The sequence below is a fragment of the Mustelus asterias genome (assembly GCF_964213995.1).
Source record: "Mustelus asterias chromosome X unlocalized genomic scaffold, sMusAst1.hap1.1 SUPER_X_unloc_6, whole genome shotgun sequence".
In the NCBI taxonomy this organism is placed as follows: Eukaryota; Metazoa; Chordata; class Chondrichthyes; order Carcharhiniformes; family Triakidae; genus Mustelus; species Mustelus asterias.
This window is the reverse complement of record NW_027595351.1, coordinates 244,375-259,398: the sequence shown is the minus strand read 5'-3', so window position 1 is coordinate 259,398 and position 15,024 is coordinate 244,375.

Sequence of the window (15,024 nt, the reverse complement as noted above, 5' to 3'; positions counted from 1 at the left end):
CGGGGCCTTCGTTCCGACCGCGACCCCGGACCTTGGTTCCGACCGCCATCCCGGACCTTAGTTCCGACCGCCACCTCGGACCTTCGTTCCGACCAGCCCCCGGTCCATGGTTCCGACCGCCACCCCGGACCTTGGTTCCGACCGCCACCCCTGATCTTGGTTCCGACCGCCACCCCGGAGCTTGGTTCCGACCGCCAGCCCGGATCTTAGTTCGGACCGCCACCCCGGTCCTTGGTTCCGACCGCCACCTCGGACCTTAGTTATGACTGCCACCCCGGACCTTCGTTCTGACTGTCATCCGGGGCCTTCGTTCCGACCGCCACCCCGGACCTTGGTTCCGACCGCCACCCGGACCTTGGTTCTGACTGTCATCCGGGGCCTGCGTTCCAACCGCCACCCCGGACCTTGGTGCCGAAAGCAACCCCGGACCTTGGTTCCGACCGCCCCCCCCGGTCCTTGGTTCCGACCGCCCCCCCGGTTCTTGGTTCCGACTTCCACCTCGGACCATGGTTCCGAACGACACCCCAGGCATTGGTTCCGCACACCACCCTGGACCTTGGGTTCCGACCACCACCCCGGACCTTGGTTCCGACCGCCACCCCAGACCTTGGTTCCGACCGTCACCCCGGGCCTTGCTTCCAACTGCCTCCACGGACCTTGGTTCCGTCCGACATCCAGGACATTGGTTCCGACCGCCACCCCGGACCTTGGTTCCGAACGACACCCCAGGCATTGGTTCCGCCCGCCACCCCGGACCTTGGGTTCTGAGCACCACCCCGGACCTTGGTTCCGACCGCCACCTCGGACCTTGGTTCCGAACGCCTCCCCGGACCTTGGTTCCGACCGCCACCCCGGACATTGATTCCGACCGCCACCCCGGAGCTTGGGTTCAGACCGCCATCCCGGACCTTGGTTCCGACCGCCACCTCGGACCTTGGCTCCGACCGCCAACCCGGTCCTAGGTTCCGACCGCCACCCCGGACCTTGGATCCGACCGCCACCCCGGACCTTGGTTCCGACTGTCACCCCGGACCTTGGTACCGAAAGCAACCCCGGACCTTGGTTCCGACCGCCAACCCGGACCTTGGTTCCGACCGTCACCCCGGACCTTGGTACCGAAAGCAACCCCGGACCTTGGTTCCGACCGCCACCCCGGACCTTGGTTCCGACCGCCCCCCCGGACCTTGGTTCCAACCGCACCCCCGGTTCTTGGTTCCGACTTCCACCTCGGGCCTTCGTTTCGAACGCCACCCCGGAACGTGGTTCCGACCGCCACCCCTGACCTTGGTTCCGACCGCCACCCCGGATCTTGGCTTCGACCGCCACCCCGGAGCTTGGTTCCGACCGCCAGCCCGGACCTTAGTTCGGACCGCCACCCCGGTCCTTGGTTCCGACCGCCACCTCGGACCTTAGTTCCGACCGCCACCCCGGACCTTGGTTCCGAACGACACCCCAGGCATTGGTTCCGCACACCACCCTGGACCTTGGGTTCCGACCACCACCCCGGACCTTGGTTCCGACCGCCACCCCAGACCTTGGTTCCGACCGTCACCCCGGGCCTTGGTTCCGACTGCCACCCCGGACCTTGGATCCGACCGCCACCCCGGTCCTTGGTTCCGACCGCCACCTCGGACCTTAGTTCCGACCGCCACCCCGGACCTTGGATCCGAACGACACTCCAGGCATTGGTTCCGCACACCACCCCGGACCTTGGGTTCCGACCACCACCCCGGACCTTGGTTCCGACCGCCACCCCAGACCTTGGTTCCGACCGTCACCCCGGGCCTTGGTTCCGACTGCCACCACGGACCTTGGATCCGACCGCCACCCTGGTCCTTGGTTCCGACCGCCACCTCGGACCTTAGTTCCGACCGCCACCCCGGACCTTGGATCCGAACGACACCCCAGGCATTGGTTCCGCACACCACCCCGGACCTTGGGTTCCGACCACGACCCCGGACCTTGGTTCCGACCGCCACCCCAGACCTTGGTTCCGACCGTCACCCCGGACCTTGGTTCCGACTGCCACCCCGGACCTTGGTTCCGACCGCCACCCCGGACCTTGGTTCCGACCGCCACCCCGGACCTTGGTTCCGACCGCCACGCCGGACCTTGCTTCCAACTGCCTCCACGGACCTTGCTTCCGTCCGACATCCAGGACATTGGTTCCGACCGCCACCCCGGACCTTGGTTCCGAACGACACCCCAGGCATTGGTTCCGCCCGCCACCCCGGACCTTGGGTTCTGAGCACCACCCCGGACCTTGGTTCCGACCGCCACCTCGGACCTTGGTTCCGAACACCTCCCCGGACCTTGGTTCCGACCGCCACCCCGGACATTGATTCCGACCGCCACCCCGGAGCTTGGGTTCAGACCGCCATCCCGGACCTTGGTTCCGACCGCCACCTCGGACCTTGGTTCCGACCGCCAACCCGGTCCTAGGTTCCGGCCGCCACCCCGGACCTTGGTTCCGACCGCCACCCCGGACCTTGGTTCCGACCGTCACCCCGGACCTTGGTACCGAAAGCAACCCCGGACCTTGGTTCCGACCGCCACCCCGAACCTTGGTTCCGACCGTCACCCCGGACATTGGTACCGAAAGCAACCCCGGACCTTTGTTCCGACCGCCACCCCGGACCTTGGTTCCGACCGCCCCCCCGGACCTTGGTTCCGACCGCACCCCCGGTTCTTGGTTCCGACTTCCACCTCGGACCTTGGTTACGAACGCCTCCCCGGACCTTGGTTCCGACGGCCACCCCAGACCTTGTTCCGACCGCCACCCCGGACCTTGGCTCCGACCGCCACCCGGACCTTGGTTCTGACAGTCATCCCGGGACTTCGTTTCGACCGCCACCCCGGAACGTTGTTCCGACTGCCACCCCTGACCTTGGTTCCGACCGCCACCCCGGATCTTGGCTTCGACCGCCACCCCGGAGCTTGGTTCCGACCGCCACCTCGGACTTTAGTTCCGACCGCCACCCCGGACCTTGGTTCCGAACGACACCCCAGGCATTGGTTCCGCACACCACCCCGGACCTTGGGTTCCGACCACCACCCCGGACCTTGGTTCCGACCGCCACCCCGGAGCTTGGTTCCGACCGCCACCTCGGACTTTAGTTCCGACCGCCACCCCGGACCTTGGTTCCAACCGACACCCCGGACATTAGAAACATAGAAACATAGAACATTACAGCGCAGAACAGGCCCTTCGGCCCACGATGTTGCACCGACCAGTTAAAAAAAAACTGTGACCCTCCAACCTAAACCAATTTCTTTTCGTCCATGAACCTATCTACGGATCTCTTAAACGCCCCCAAACTAGGCGCATTTACTACTGATGCTGGCAGGGCATTCCAATCCCTCACCAACCTCTGGGTAAAGAACCTCCCCCTGACATCGGTTCTATAACTACCCCCCCTCAATTTAAAGCCATGCCCCCTCGTGCTGGATTTCTCCATCAGAGGAAAAAGGCTATCACTATCCACCCTATCTAAACCTCTAATCATCTTATATGTTTCAATAAGATCCCCTCTTAGCCGCCGCCTTTCCAGCGAAAACAATCCCAAATCCCTCAGCCTCTCCTCATAGGATCTCCCCTCCATACCAGGCAACATCCTGGTAAACCTCCTCTGCACCCTCTCCAAAGCCTCCACATCCTTCCTGTAATGTGGGGACCAGAACTGCACACACTACTCCAAGTGCGGGCGCACCAGAGTTGTGTACAGTTGCAACATAACGCTACGACTCCTAAATTCAATCCCCCTACCAATAAACGCCAAGACACCATATGCCTTCTTAACAACCTTATCTACTTGATTCCCAACTTTCAGGGATCTATGCACACATACACCTAGATCCCTCTGCTCCTCCACACTATTCAAAGTCCTCCCGTTAGCCCTATACTCAACACATCTGTTATTCCTACCAAAGTGAATTACCTCACACTTCTCCGCATTAAACTCCATCCGCCACCTCTCGGCCCAACTTTGCAACCTGTCTAAGTCTTCCTGCAAACTACGACACCCTTCCTCACTGTCTACCACACCACCGACTTTGGTGTCATCAGCAAATTTGCTAATCCACCCAACTATACCCTCATCCAGATCATTAATAAATATTACAAACAGCAGTGGCCCCAAAACAGATCCCTGAGGTACACCACTTGTAACCGCACTCCATGATGAATATTTACTATCAACCACCACCCTCTGTTTCCTATCCGCTAGCCAATTCCTGATCCAATTTCCGAGATCACCCCCAATCCCATACATCTTGGATCCGACCGCCACCCAATTTCCTAGATCACCCCCAATCCCATACATCTTGGATCCGACCGCCACCCTGGTCCTTGGTTCCGACCGCCCCCACGGACCTTGGTTCCGTCCGACATCCAGGACATTGGTTCCGACCGCCACCCCGGACCTTGGTTCCGAACGACACCCCAGGCATTGGTTCCGCCCGCTACCCCGGACCTTGGGTTCTGACCACCACCCTGGAGCTTGGTTCCGACCGCCACCTCGGACCTTGGTTCCGACCGCCACCTCCGACCTTGGTTCCGAACGCCTCCCCGGACCTTGGTTCCGACCGCCACCCCGGACATTGGTTCCGACCGCCACCCCGGAGCTTGGGTTCAGACCGCCATCCCGGACCTTGGTTCCGACCGCCACCCCGGACCTTGGTTCCGACCGCCACCCCGGACCTTGGTTCCGACTGCCACGCCGGACCTTGCTTCCAACTGCCTCCACGGACCTTGGTTCCGTCCGACATCCAGGACATTGGTTCCGACCGCCACCCCGGACCTTGGTTCCGAACGACACCCCAGGCATTGGTTCCGCCCGCCACCCCGGACCTTGGGTTCTGAGCACCACCCCGGACCTTGGTTCCGACCGCCACCTCGGACCTTGGTTCCGAACACCTCCCCGGACCTTGGTTCCGACCGCCACCCCGGACATTGATTCCGACCGCCACCCCGGAGCTTGGGTTCAGACCGCCATCCCGGACCTTGGTTCCGACCGCCACCTCGTACCTTGGTTCCGACCGCCAACCCGGTCCTAGGTTCCGACCGCCACCCCGGACCTTGGTTCCGACCGCCACCCCGGACCTTGGTTCCGACCGTCACCCCGGACCTTGGTTCCGACCGCCACGCCGGACCTTGGTTCCGACCTCCACCCCGGACCTTGGTTCCGACCGTCACCCCGGACCTTGGTTCCGACTGCCACTCCGGATTGGTACCGACCTCCACCCCGGACCTTGGTTCCGACCGACACCTTTGGTACCGACCTCCACCCCGGACCTTGGTTCCGACCGACACCTTTGGTACCGACCTCCACCCCGGACCTTGGTTCCGACCGACACCTTTGGTTCCGACCTCCACCCCGGACCTTGGTTCCGACCGACACCTTTGGTTCTGACTGTCACCCCGGACCTTGGTTCCGACCACCACCCCGGAACATGGTACCGACCGCCACTCCTGACCTTGGATCCGACTGCCACCCCATGCCTTGGTTCCGACCGTCACCCCGGACCTTGGTTCCGACCGCCACGCCGGACCTTGGTTCCGACCGCCACCCCGTAACTTGGTTCCGAACGCCACCCCGGACCTTGGTTCCGACCACCACACCGGACCTTGGTTCCGACCGCCACCCCGGACCTTGGTTCCGACCGTTACCCCGGACCTTGGTTCCGACCGCCACCCCGGACCTTAGTTCCGAGCGCCACCCCTGACCTTGGTTCCGACCGCCACCACGGAACGTGGTTCCGACCGCCACCCCAGACCTTGGTTCCGACCGCCACCCCAGACCTTGGTTCCGACCGCCACCCCGGAGCTTGGTTCCGACCGCCACCTCGGACATTGGTTCCGACTGCCACCCCGGACATTGGTTCCGACCGCTACCCCGGACCTTGGCTTCTGACCGCTAACACGGACCTTGGTTCCGCCCGCCACCTCGGACCTTGGTTCCGACCGCCAAACCAGACCTTGGTTCCAAACGCCACCCCGGACCTTGGTTCCTACCGCCCCCCCGGGCCTTGGTTCCAACTGCCACCCCGGACCTTGGTTCCGACCGCCACCCCGGACCTTGGTTCCGACCGCCACGCCGGACCTTGGTTCCGACCTCCACCCCGGACCTTGGTTCCGACCGTCACCCCGGACCTTGGTTCCGACTGCCACTCCGGATTGGTACCGACCTCCACCCCGGACCTTGGTTCCGACCGACACCTTTGGTACCGACCTCCACCCCGGACCTTGGTTCCGACCGACACCTTTGGTACCGACCTCCACCCCGGACCTTGGTTCCGACCGACACCTTTGGTTCCGACCTCCACCCCGGACCTTGGTTCCGACCGACACCTTTGGTTCTGACTGTCACCCCGGACCTTGGTTCCGACCACCACCCCGGAACATGGTACCGACCGCCACTCCTGACCTTGGATCCGACTGCCACCCCATGCCTTGGTTCCGACCGTCACCCCGGACCTTGGTTCCGACCGCCACGCCGGACCTTGGCTCCGACCGCTGCCCCGGGCTTTGGTTCCGAACGCCACCCCAGCACGTGGTTCCCACCGCCACACGGACCTTGATTCCGCCCGCCACACCGGCCCTTGGTTCCGACCGCCACCCCGTAACTTGGTTCCGAACGCCACCCCGGACCTTGGTTCCGACCACCACACCGGACCTTGGTTCCGACCGCCACCCCAGCACGTGGTTCCCACCGCCACCCGTGACCTTGGTTCCGACCGCCACGCCGGACCTTGGTTCCGACCGCCCCCCCCGGGCCGTGGTTCCGACCGCCACCCCGGACTTTGGTTCCGACCGCCACCCCGGACCTTGGTTCCGACCGCCACCCCGGACCTTGCTTCCGACCATTACCCCGGACCTTGGTTCCGACCGCCACCCCGGACCTTGGTTCCGACCGCCACCCCTGACCTTGGTTCCGACCGCCACCACGGAACGTGGTTCCGACCGCCACCCCAGACCTTGGTTCCGACCGCCACCCCAGACCTTGGTTCCGACCGCCACCCCGGAGCTTGGTTCCGACCGCCACCTCGGACATTGGTTCCGACTGCCACCCCGGACATTGGTTCCGACCGCTACCCCGGACCTTGGCTTCTGACCGCTAACACGGACCTTGGTTCCGCCCGCCACCTCGGACCTTGGTTCCGACCGCCAAACCAGACCTTGGTTCCAAACGCCACCCCGGACCTTGGTTCCTACCGCCCCCCCGGGCCTTGGTTCCAACTGCCACCCCGGACCTTGGTTCCGACCGCCACCCCGGACCTTGGTTCCGAACCCGAACCCGGACCTTGGTTCCGACCACTACGCCGGACCTTGGTTGCGACCACTCCCCGGACCTTGGTTCCAACGGATAGCGGAGTCCTTGTTTCCGACCGCCACGCCGGACCTTGGTTCCGAACGCGACCCCGGACCTTGGTTCCGACTGCCACCCCGGACGTTGGTTCCGACCCCCCCCCGGACCTTGGTTCCGAACCCGGACCTTGGTTCCGACCACTACGCCGGACCTTGGTTGCGACCGCTACCCGGACCTTGGTTCCGACCGCCACCCCGGACCTTGGCTCCGACCGCCACCCCGCACCTTGGTTCCGACCGCCACCCCGGACCTTGGTTCCGACCGCCACCCCTGACCTTGGTTCCGACCGCCACCACGGAACGTGGTTCCGACCGCCACCCCGGACCTTGGTTCCGACCGCCACCCCGGACCTTCGTTCCGACTACCACCCCGGACCTTGGTTCCGACCGCCACCCCGGACCTTGGTTCCGACCGCCACCTCGGACATTGGTTCCGACCGCTACCCCGGATCTTGGGTTCTGACCGCTAACACGGACCTTGCTTCCGCCCGCCACCTCGGACCTTGGTTCCGACCGCCAACCCAGACCTTGGTTCCGACCGCCACCCCGGACCTTGGTTCCAAACGCCACCCCAGACCTTGGTTCCTACCGCCCCCCCCGGACCTTGGTTCCGACTGCCACCCCGGACCTTGGTTCCGACCGCCACCCCGGACCTTGGTTCCGAACCCGAACCCGGACCTTGGTTCCGACCACTATGCCGGACCTTGGTTCCGACCGCCAACACAGAGCTTGGTTCCGACCGCCACCCCGGACCTTGGTTCCGACCGCCCCCCCGGACCTTGGTTCCGACCGTCATCCCGGACCTTGGTTCCGACCGCCAGCCCGGACCTTGGTTCCAAACGCCACCCCGGACCTTGGTTCCTACCGACCCCCCGGACCTTGGTTCCTACTGCCACCCTGGACCTTGGTTCCGAACCCGAACCCGGACCTTGGTTCCGACCACTACGCCGGACCTTGGTTGCGACCACTCCCCGGACCTTGGTTCCAACCGTTAGCGGAGACCTTGTTTCCGACCGCCACGCCGGACCTTGGTTCCGAACGGGAACCCGGACCTTGGTTCCGACTGCCCGCCGGACCTAGATTCCGAACGCCACGCCGGACCTTGGTTCCGACTGCCACCCCGGACCTTGGTTCCGAAACCGAACCCGGATCTTGGTTCCGACCACTACGGCGGACCTTGGGTCCGAACGCCACCCTGACCTTGATTCCGCCCGCCACCCCGGCCCTTGGTTCCGACCGCCACCCCGTAACTGGGTTCCGAACGCCACCCCGGACCTTGGTTCCGACCGCCACACCGGACCTTGGTTCCGACCGCCACCCCAGAACGTGGTTCCCACCGCCACCCCTGACCTTGGTTCCGACCGCCACGCCGGACTTTGGTTCCGACCGCCCCCCCCGAATCTTGGATCCGACCGCCACCCAGGACCTTGGTTCCGACCGCCACCCAGGACCTTATTTCCGACCGCCCCCACGGACCTTGGTTCCGACCGCCAACCCGGGCCTTGGGCCCGACCGCCCCCCGAGACGTTGGTTCCGACCGCCACCCCGGAATTTGGTTCCGACCGCCACCCCGGACCTTGGTTCCGACCGCCACCTTGGACCTTGGTTCCGACTGTCACCCCGGACCTTGGTTCCGACCGCCACCCGGTAACATGGTTCCGACAGCCACCCCTGATCTTGGTTCCGACCGACATCCCGGACCTTGGTTCCGAACGCTACCCCGGACCTTGGTTCCGACCGCCACCCCGGATCTTGTTTCTGACCGCCACCCCGGACCTTGGTTCCGACCGCCGCCCCGGACCTTGATCCCGATCGCCACGCCGGACCTCGGTTACGACCGCCACCCCGGACCTTGTTACCGACCTCCACCCCGGACCTTGGTTCCGACCGACACCTTTGGTACCGACCTCCACCCCGGACCTTGGTTCCGACCGACACCTTTGGTTCCGACCTCCACCCCGGACCTTGGTTCCGACCGACACCTTTGGTTCTGACTGTCACCCCGGACCTTGGTTCCGACCACCACCCCGGAACATGGTACCGACCGCCACTCCTGACCTTGGATCCGACTGCCACCCCATGCCTTGGTTCCGACCGTCACCCCGGACCTTGGTTCCGACCGCCACGCCGGACCTTGGTTCCGACCGCCACCCCGTAACTTGGTTCCGAACGCCACCCCGGACCTTGGTTCCGACCACCACACCGGACCTTGGTTCCGACCGCCACCCCGGACCTTGGTTCCGACCGTTACCCCGGACCTTGGTTCCGACCGCCACCCCGGACCTTAGTTCCGAGCGCCACCCCTGACCTTGGTTCCGACCGCCACCACGGAACGTGGTTCCGACCGCCACCCCAGACCTTGGTTCCGACCGCCACCCCAGACCTTGGTTCCGACCGCCACCCCGGAGCTTGGTTCCGACCGCCACCTCGGACATTGGTTCCGACTGCCACCCCGGACATTGGTTCCGACCGCTACCCCGGACCTTGGCTTCTGACCGCTAACACGGACCTTGGTTCCGCCCGCCACCTCGGACCTTGGTTCCGACCGCCAAACCAGACCTTGGTTCCAAACGCCACCCCGGACCTTGGTTCCTACCGCCCCCCCGGGCCTTGGTTCCAACTGCCACCCCGGACCTTGGTTCCGACCGCCACCCCGGACCTTGGTTCCGACCGCCACGCCGGACCTTGGTTCCGACCTCCACCCCGGACCTTGGTTCCGACCGTCACCCCGGACCTTGGTTCCGACTGCCACTCCGGATTGGTACCGACCTCCACCCCGGACCTTGGTTCCGACCGACACCTTTGGTACCGACCTCCACCCCGGACCTTGGTTCCGACCGACACCTTTGGTTCCGACCTCCACCCCGGACCTTGGTTCCGACCGACACCTTTGGTTCTGACTGTCACCCCGGACCTTGGTTCCGACCACCACCCCGGAACATGGTACCGACCGCCACTCCTGACCTTGGATCCGACTGCCACCCCATGCCTTGGTTCCGACCGTCACCCCGGACCTTGGTTCCGACCGCCACGCCGGACCTTGGCTCCGACCGCTGCCCCGGGCTTTGGTTCCGAACGCCACCCCAGCACGTGGTTCCCACCGCCACCCCGGACCTTGATTCCGCCCGCCACACCGGCCCTTGGTTCCGACCGCCACCCCGTAACTTGGTTCCGAACGCCACCCCGGACCTTGGTTCCGACCACCACACCGGACCTTGGTTCCGACCGCCACCCCAGCACGTGGTTCCCACCGCCACCCGTGACCTTGGTTCCGACCGCCACGCCGGACCTTGGTTCCGACCGCCCCCCCGGGCCGTGGTTCCGACCGCCACCCCGGACTTTGGTTCCGACCGCCACCCCGGACCTTGGTTCCGACCGCCACCCCGGACCTTGCTTCCGACCGTTACCCCGGACCTTGGTTCCGACCGCCACCCCGGACCTTGGTTCCGACCGCCACCCCTGACCTTGGTTCCGACCGCCACCACGGAACGTGGTTCCGACCGCCACCCCAGACCTTGGTTCCGACCGCCACCCCAGACCTTGGTTCCGACCGCCACCCCGGAGCTTGGTTCCGACCGCCACCTCGGACATTGGTTCCGACTGCCACCCCGGACATTGGTTCCGACCGCTACCCCGGACCTTGGCTTCTGACCGCTAACACGGACCTTGGTTCCGCCCGGCACCTCGGACCTTGGTTCCGACCGCCAAACCAGACCTTGGTTCCAAACGCCACCCCGGACCTTGGTTCCTACCGCCCCCCCGGGCCTTGGTTCCAACTGCCACCCCGGACCTTGGTTCCGACCGCCACCCCGGACCTTGGTTCCGAACCCGAACCCGGACCTTGGTTCCGACCACTACGCCGGACCTTGGTTGCGACCACTCCCCGGACCTTGGTTCCAACGGATAGCGGAGTCCTTGTTTCCGACCGCCACGCCGGACCTTGGTTCCGAACGCGACCCCGGACCTTGGTTCCGACTGCCACCCCGGACGTTGGTTCCGACCCTCCCCCGGACCTTGGTTCCGAACCCGGACCTTGGTTCCGACCACTACGCCGGACCTTGGTTCCGACCGCCACCCCGGACCTTGGCTCCGACCGCCACCCCGCACCTTGGTTCCGACCGCCACCCCGGACCTTCGTTCCGACCGCCACCCCTGACCTTGGTTCCGACCGCCACCACGGAACGTGGTTCCGACCGCCTCCCCGGACCTTGGTTCCGACCGCCACCCCGGACCTTCGTTCCGACTACCACCCCGGACCTTGGTTCCGAGCGCCACCCCGGACCTTGGTTCCGACCGCCACCTCGGACATTGGTTCCGACCGCTACCCCGGATCTTGGGTTCTGACCGCTAACACGGACCTTGCTTCCGCCCGCCACCTCGGACCTTGGTTCCGACCGCCAACCCAGACCTTGGTTCCGACCGCCACCCCGGCCCTTGGTTCCAAACGCCACCCCAGACCTTGGTTCCTACCGCCCCCCCCGGACCTTGGTTCCGACTGCCACCCCGGACCTTGGTTCCGACCGCCACCCCGGACCTTGGTTCCGAACCCGAACCCGGACCTTGGTTCCGACCACTATGCCGGACCTTGGTTCCGACCGCCAACACAGAGCTTGGTTCCGACCGCCACCCCGGACCTTGGTTCCGACCGCCCCCCCGGACCTTGGTTCCGACAGTCATCCCGGACCTTGGTTCCGACCGCCACCCCGGACCTTGGTTCCAAACGCCACCCCGGACCTTGGTTCCTACCGACCCCCCGGACCTTGGTTCCTACTGCCACCCTGGACCTTGGTTCCGAACCCGAACCCGGACCTTGGTTCCGACCACTACGCCGGACCTTGGTTCCGACCGCCACCCCGGAGCTTGGTTCCGACCGCCACCTCGGACATTGGTTCCGACTGCCACCCCGGACATTGGTTCCGACCGCTACCCCGGACCTTGGCTTCTGACCGCTAACACGGACCTTGGTTCCGCCCGCCACCTCGGACCTTGGTTCCGACCGCCAAACCAGACCTTGGTTCCAAACGCCACCCCGGACCTTGGTTCCTACCGCCCCCCCGGGCCTTGGTTCCAACTGCCACCCCGGACCTTGGTTCCGACCGCCACCCCGGACCTTGGTTCCGACCGCCACGCCGGACCTTGGTTCCGACCTCCACCCCGGACCTTGGTTCCGACCGTCACCCCGGACCTTGGTTCCGACTGCCACTCCGGATTGGTACCGACCTCCACCCCGGACCTTGGTTCCGACCGACACCTTTGGTACCGACCTCCACCCCGGACCTTGGTTCCGACCGACACCTTTGGTTCCGACCTCCACCCCGGACCTTGGTTCCGACCGACATCTTTGGTTCTGACTGTCACCCCGGACCTTGGTTCCGACCACCACCCCGGAACATGGTACCGACCGCCACTCCTGACCTTGGATCCGACTGCCACCCCATGCCTTGGTTCCGACCGTCACCCCGGACCTTGGTTCCGACCGCCACGCCGGACCTTGGCTCCGACCGCTGCCCCGGGCTTTGGTTCCGAACGCCACCCCAGCACGTGGTTCCCACCGCCACCCCGGACCTTGATTCCGCCCGCCACACCGGCCCTTGGTTCCGACCGCCACCCCGTAACTTGGTTCCGAACGCCACCCCGGACCTTGGTTCCGACCACCACACCGGACCTTGGTTCCGACCGCCACCCCAGCACGTGGTTCCCACCGCCACCCGTGACCTTGGTTCCGACCGCCACGCCGGACCTTGGTTCCGACCGCCCCCCCCGGGCCGTGGTTCCGACCGCCACCCCGGACTTTGGTTCCGACCGCCACCCCGGACCTTGGTTCCGACCGCCACCCCGGACCTTGCTTCCGACCGTTACCCCGGACCTTGGTTCCGACCGCCACCCCGGACCTTGGTTCCGACCGCCACCCCTGACCTTGGTTCCGACCGCCACCACGGAACGTGGTTCCGACCGCCACCCCAGACCTTGGTTCCGACCGCCACCCCAGACCTTGGTTCCGACCGCCACCCCGGAGCTTGGTTCCGACCGCCACCTCGGACATTGGTTCCGACTGCCACCCCGGACATTGGTTCCGACCGCTACCCCGGACCTTGGCTTCTGACCGCTAACACGGACCTTGGTTCCGCCCGCCACCTCGGACCTTGGTTCCGACCGCCAAACCAGACCTTGGTTCCAAACGCCACCCCGGACCTTGGTTCCTACCGCCCCCCCGGGCCTTGGTTCCAACTGCCACCCCGGACCTTGGTTCCGACCGCCACCCCGGACCTTGGTTCCGAACCCGAACCCGGACCTTGGTTCCGACCACTACGCCGGACCTTGGTTGCGACCACTCCCCGGACCTTGGTTCCAACGGATAGCGGAGTCCTTGTTTCCGACCGCCACGCCGGACCTTGGTTCCGAACGCGACCCCGGACCTTGGTTCCGACTGCCACCCCGGACGTTGGTTCCGACCCTCCCCCGGACCTTGGTTCCGAACCCGGACCTTGGTTCCGACCACTACGCCGGACCTTGGTTCCGACCGCCACCCCGGACCTTGGCTCCGACCGCCACCCCGCACCTTGGTTCCGACCGCCACCCCGGACCTTGGTTCCGACCGCCACCCCTGACCTTGGTTCCGACCGCCACCACGGAACGTGGTTCCGACCGCCTCCCCGGACCTTGGTTCCGACCGCCACCCCGGACCTTCGTTCCGACTACCACCCCGGACCTTGGTTCCGAGCGCCACCCCGGACCTTGGTTCCGACCGCCACCTCGGACATTGGTTCCGACCGCTACCCCGGATCTTGGGTTCTGACCGCTAACACGGACCTTGCTTCCGCCCGCCACCTCGGACCTTGGTTCCGACCGCCAACCCAGACCTTGGTTCCGACCGCCACCCCGGCCCTTGGTTCCAAACGCCACCCCAGACCTTGGTTCCTACCGCCCCCCCCGGACCTTGGTTCCGACTGCCACCCCGGACCTTGGTTCCGACCGCCACCCCGGACCTTGGTTCCGAACCCGAACCCGGACCTTGGTTCCGACCACTATGCCGGACCTTGGTTCCGACCGCCAACACAGAGCTTGGTTCCGACCGCCACCCCGGACCTTGGTTCCGACCGCCCCCCCGGACCTTGGTTCCGACAGTCATCCCGGACCTTGGTTCCGACCGCCACCCCGGACCTTGGTTCCAAACGCCACCCCGGACCTTGGTTCCTACCGACCCCCCGGACCTTGGTTCCTACTGCCACCCTGGACCTTGGTTCCGAACCCGAACCCGGACCTTGGTTCCGACCACTACGCCGGACCTTGGTTGCGACCACTCCCCGGACCTTGGTTCCAACCGTTAGCGGAGACCTTGTTTCCGACCGCCACGCCGGACCTTGGTTCCGAACGGGAACCCGGACCTTGGTTCCGACTGCCCGCCGGACCTAGATTCCGAACGCCACGCCGGACCTTGGTTCCGACTGCCACCCCGGACCTTGGTTCCGAACCCGAACCCGGACCTTGGTTCCGACCACTACGGCGGACCTTGGGTCCGAACGCCACCCTGACCTTGATTCCGCCCGCCACCCCGGCCCTTGGTTCCGACCGCCACCCCGTAACTGGGTTCCGAACGCCACCCCGGACCTTGGTTCCGACCGCCACACCGGACCTTGGTTCCGACCGCCACCCCAGAA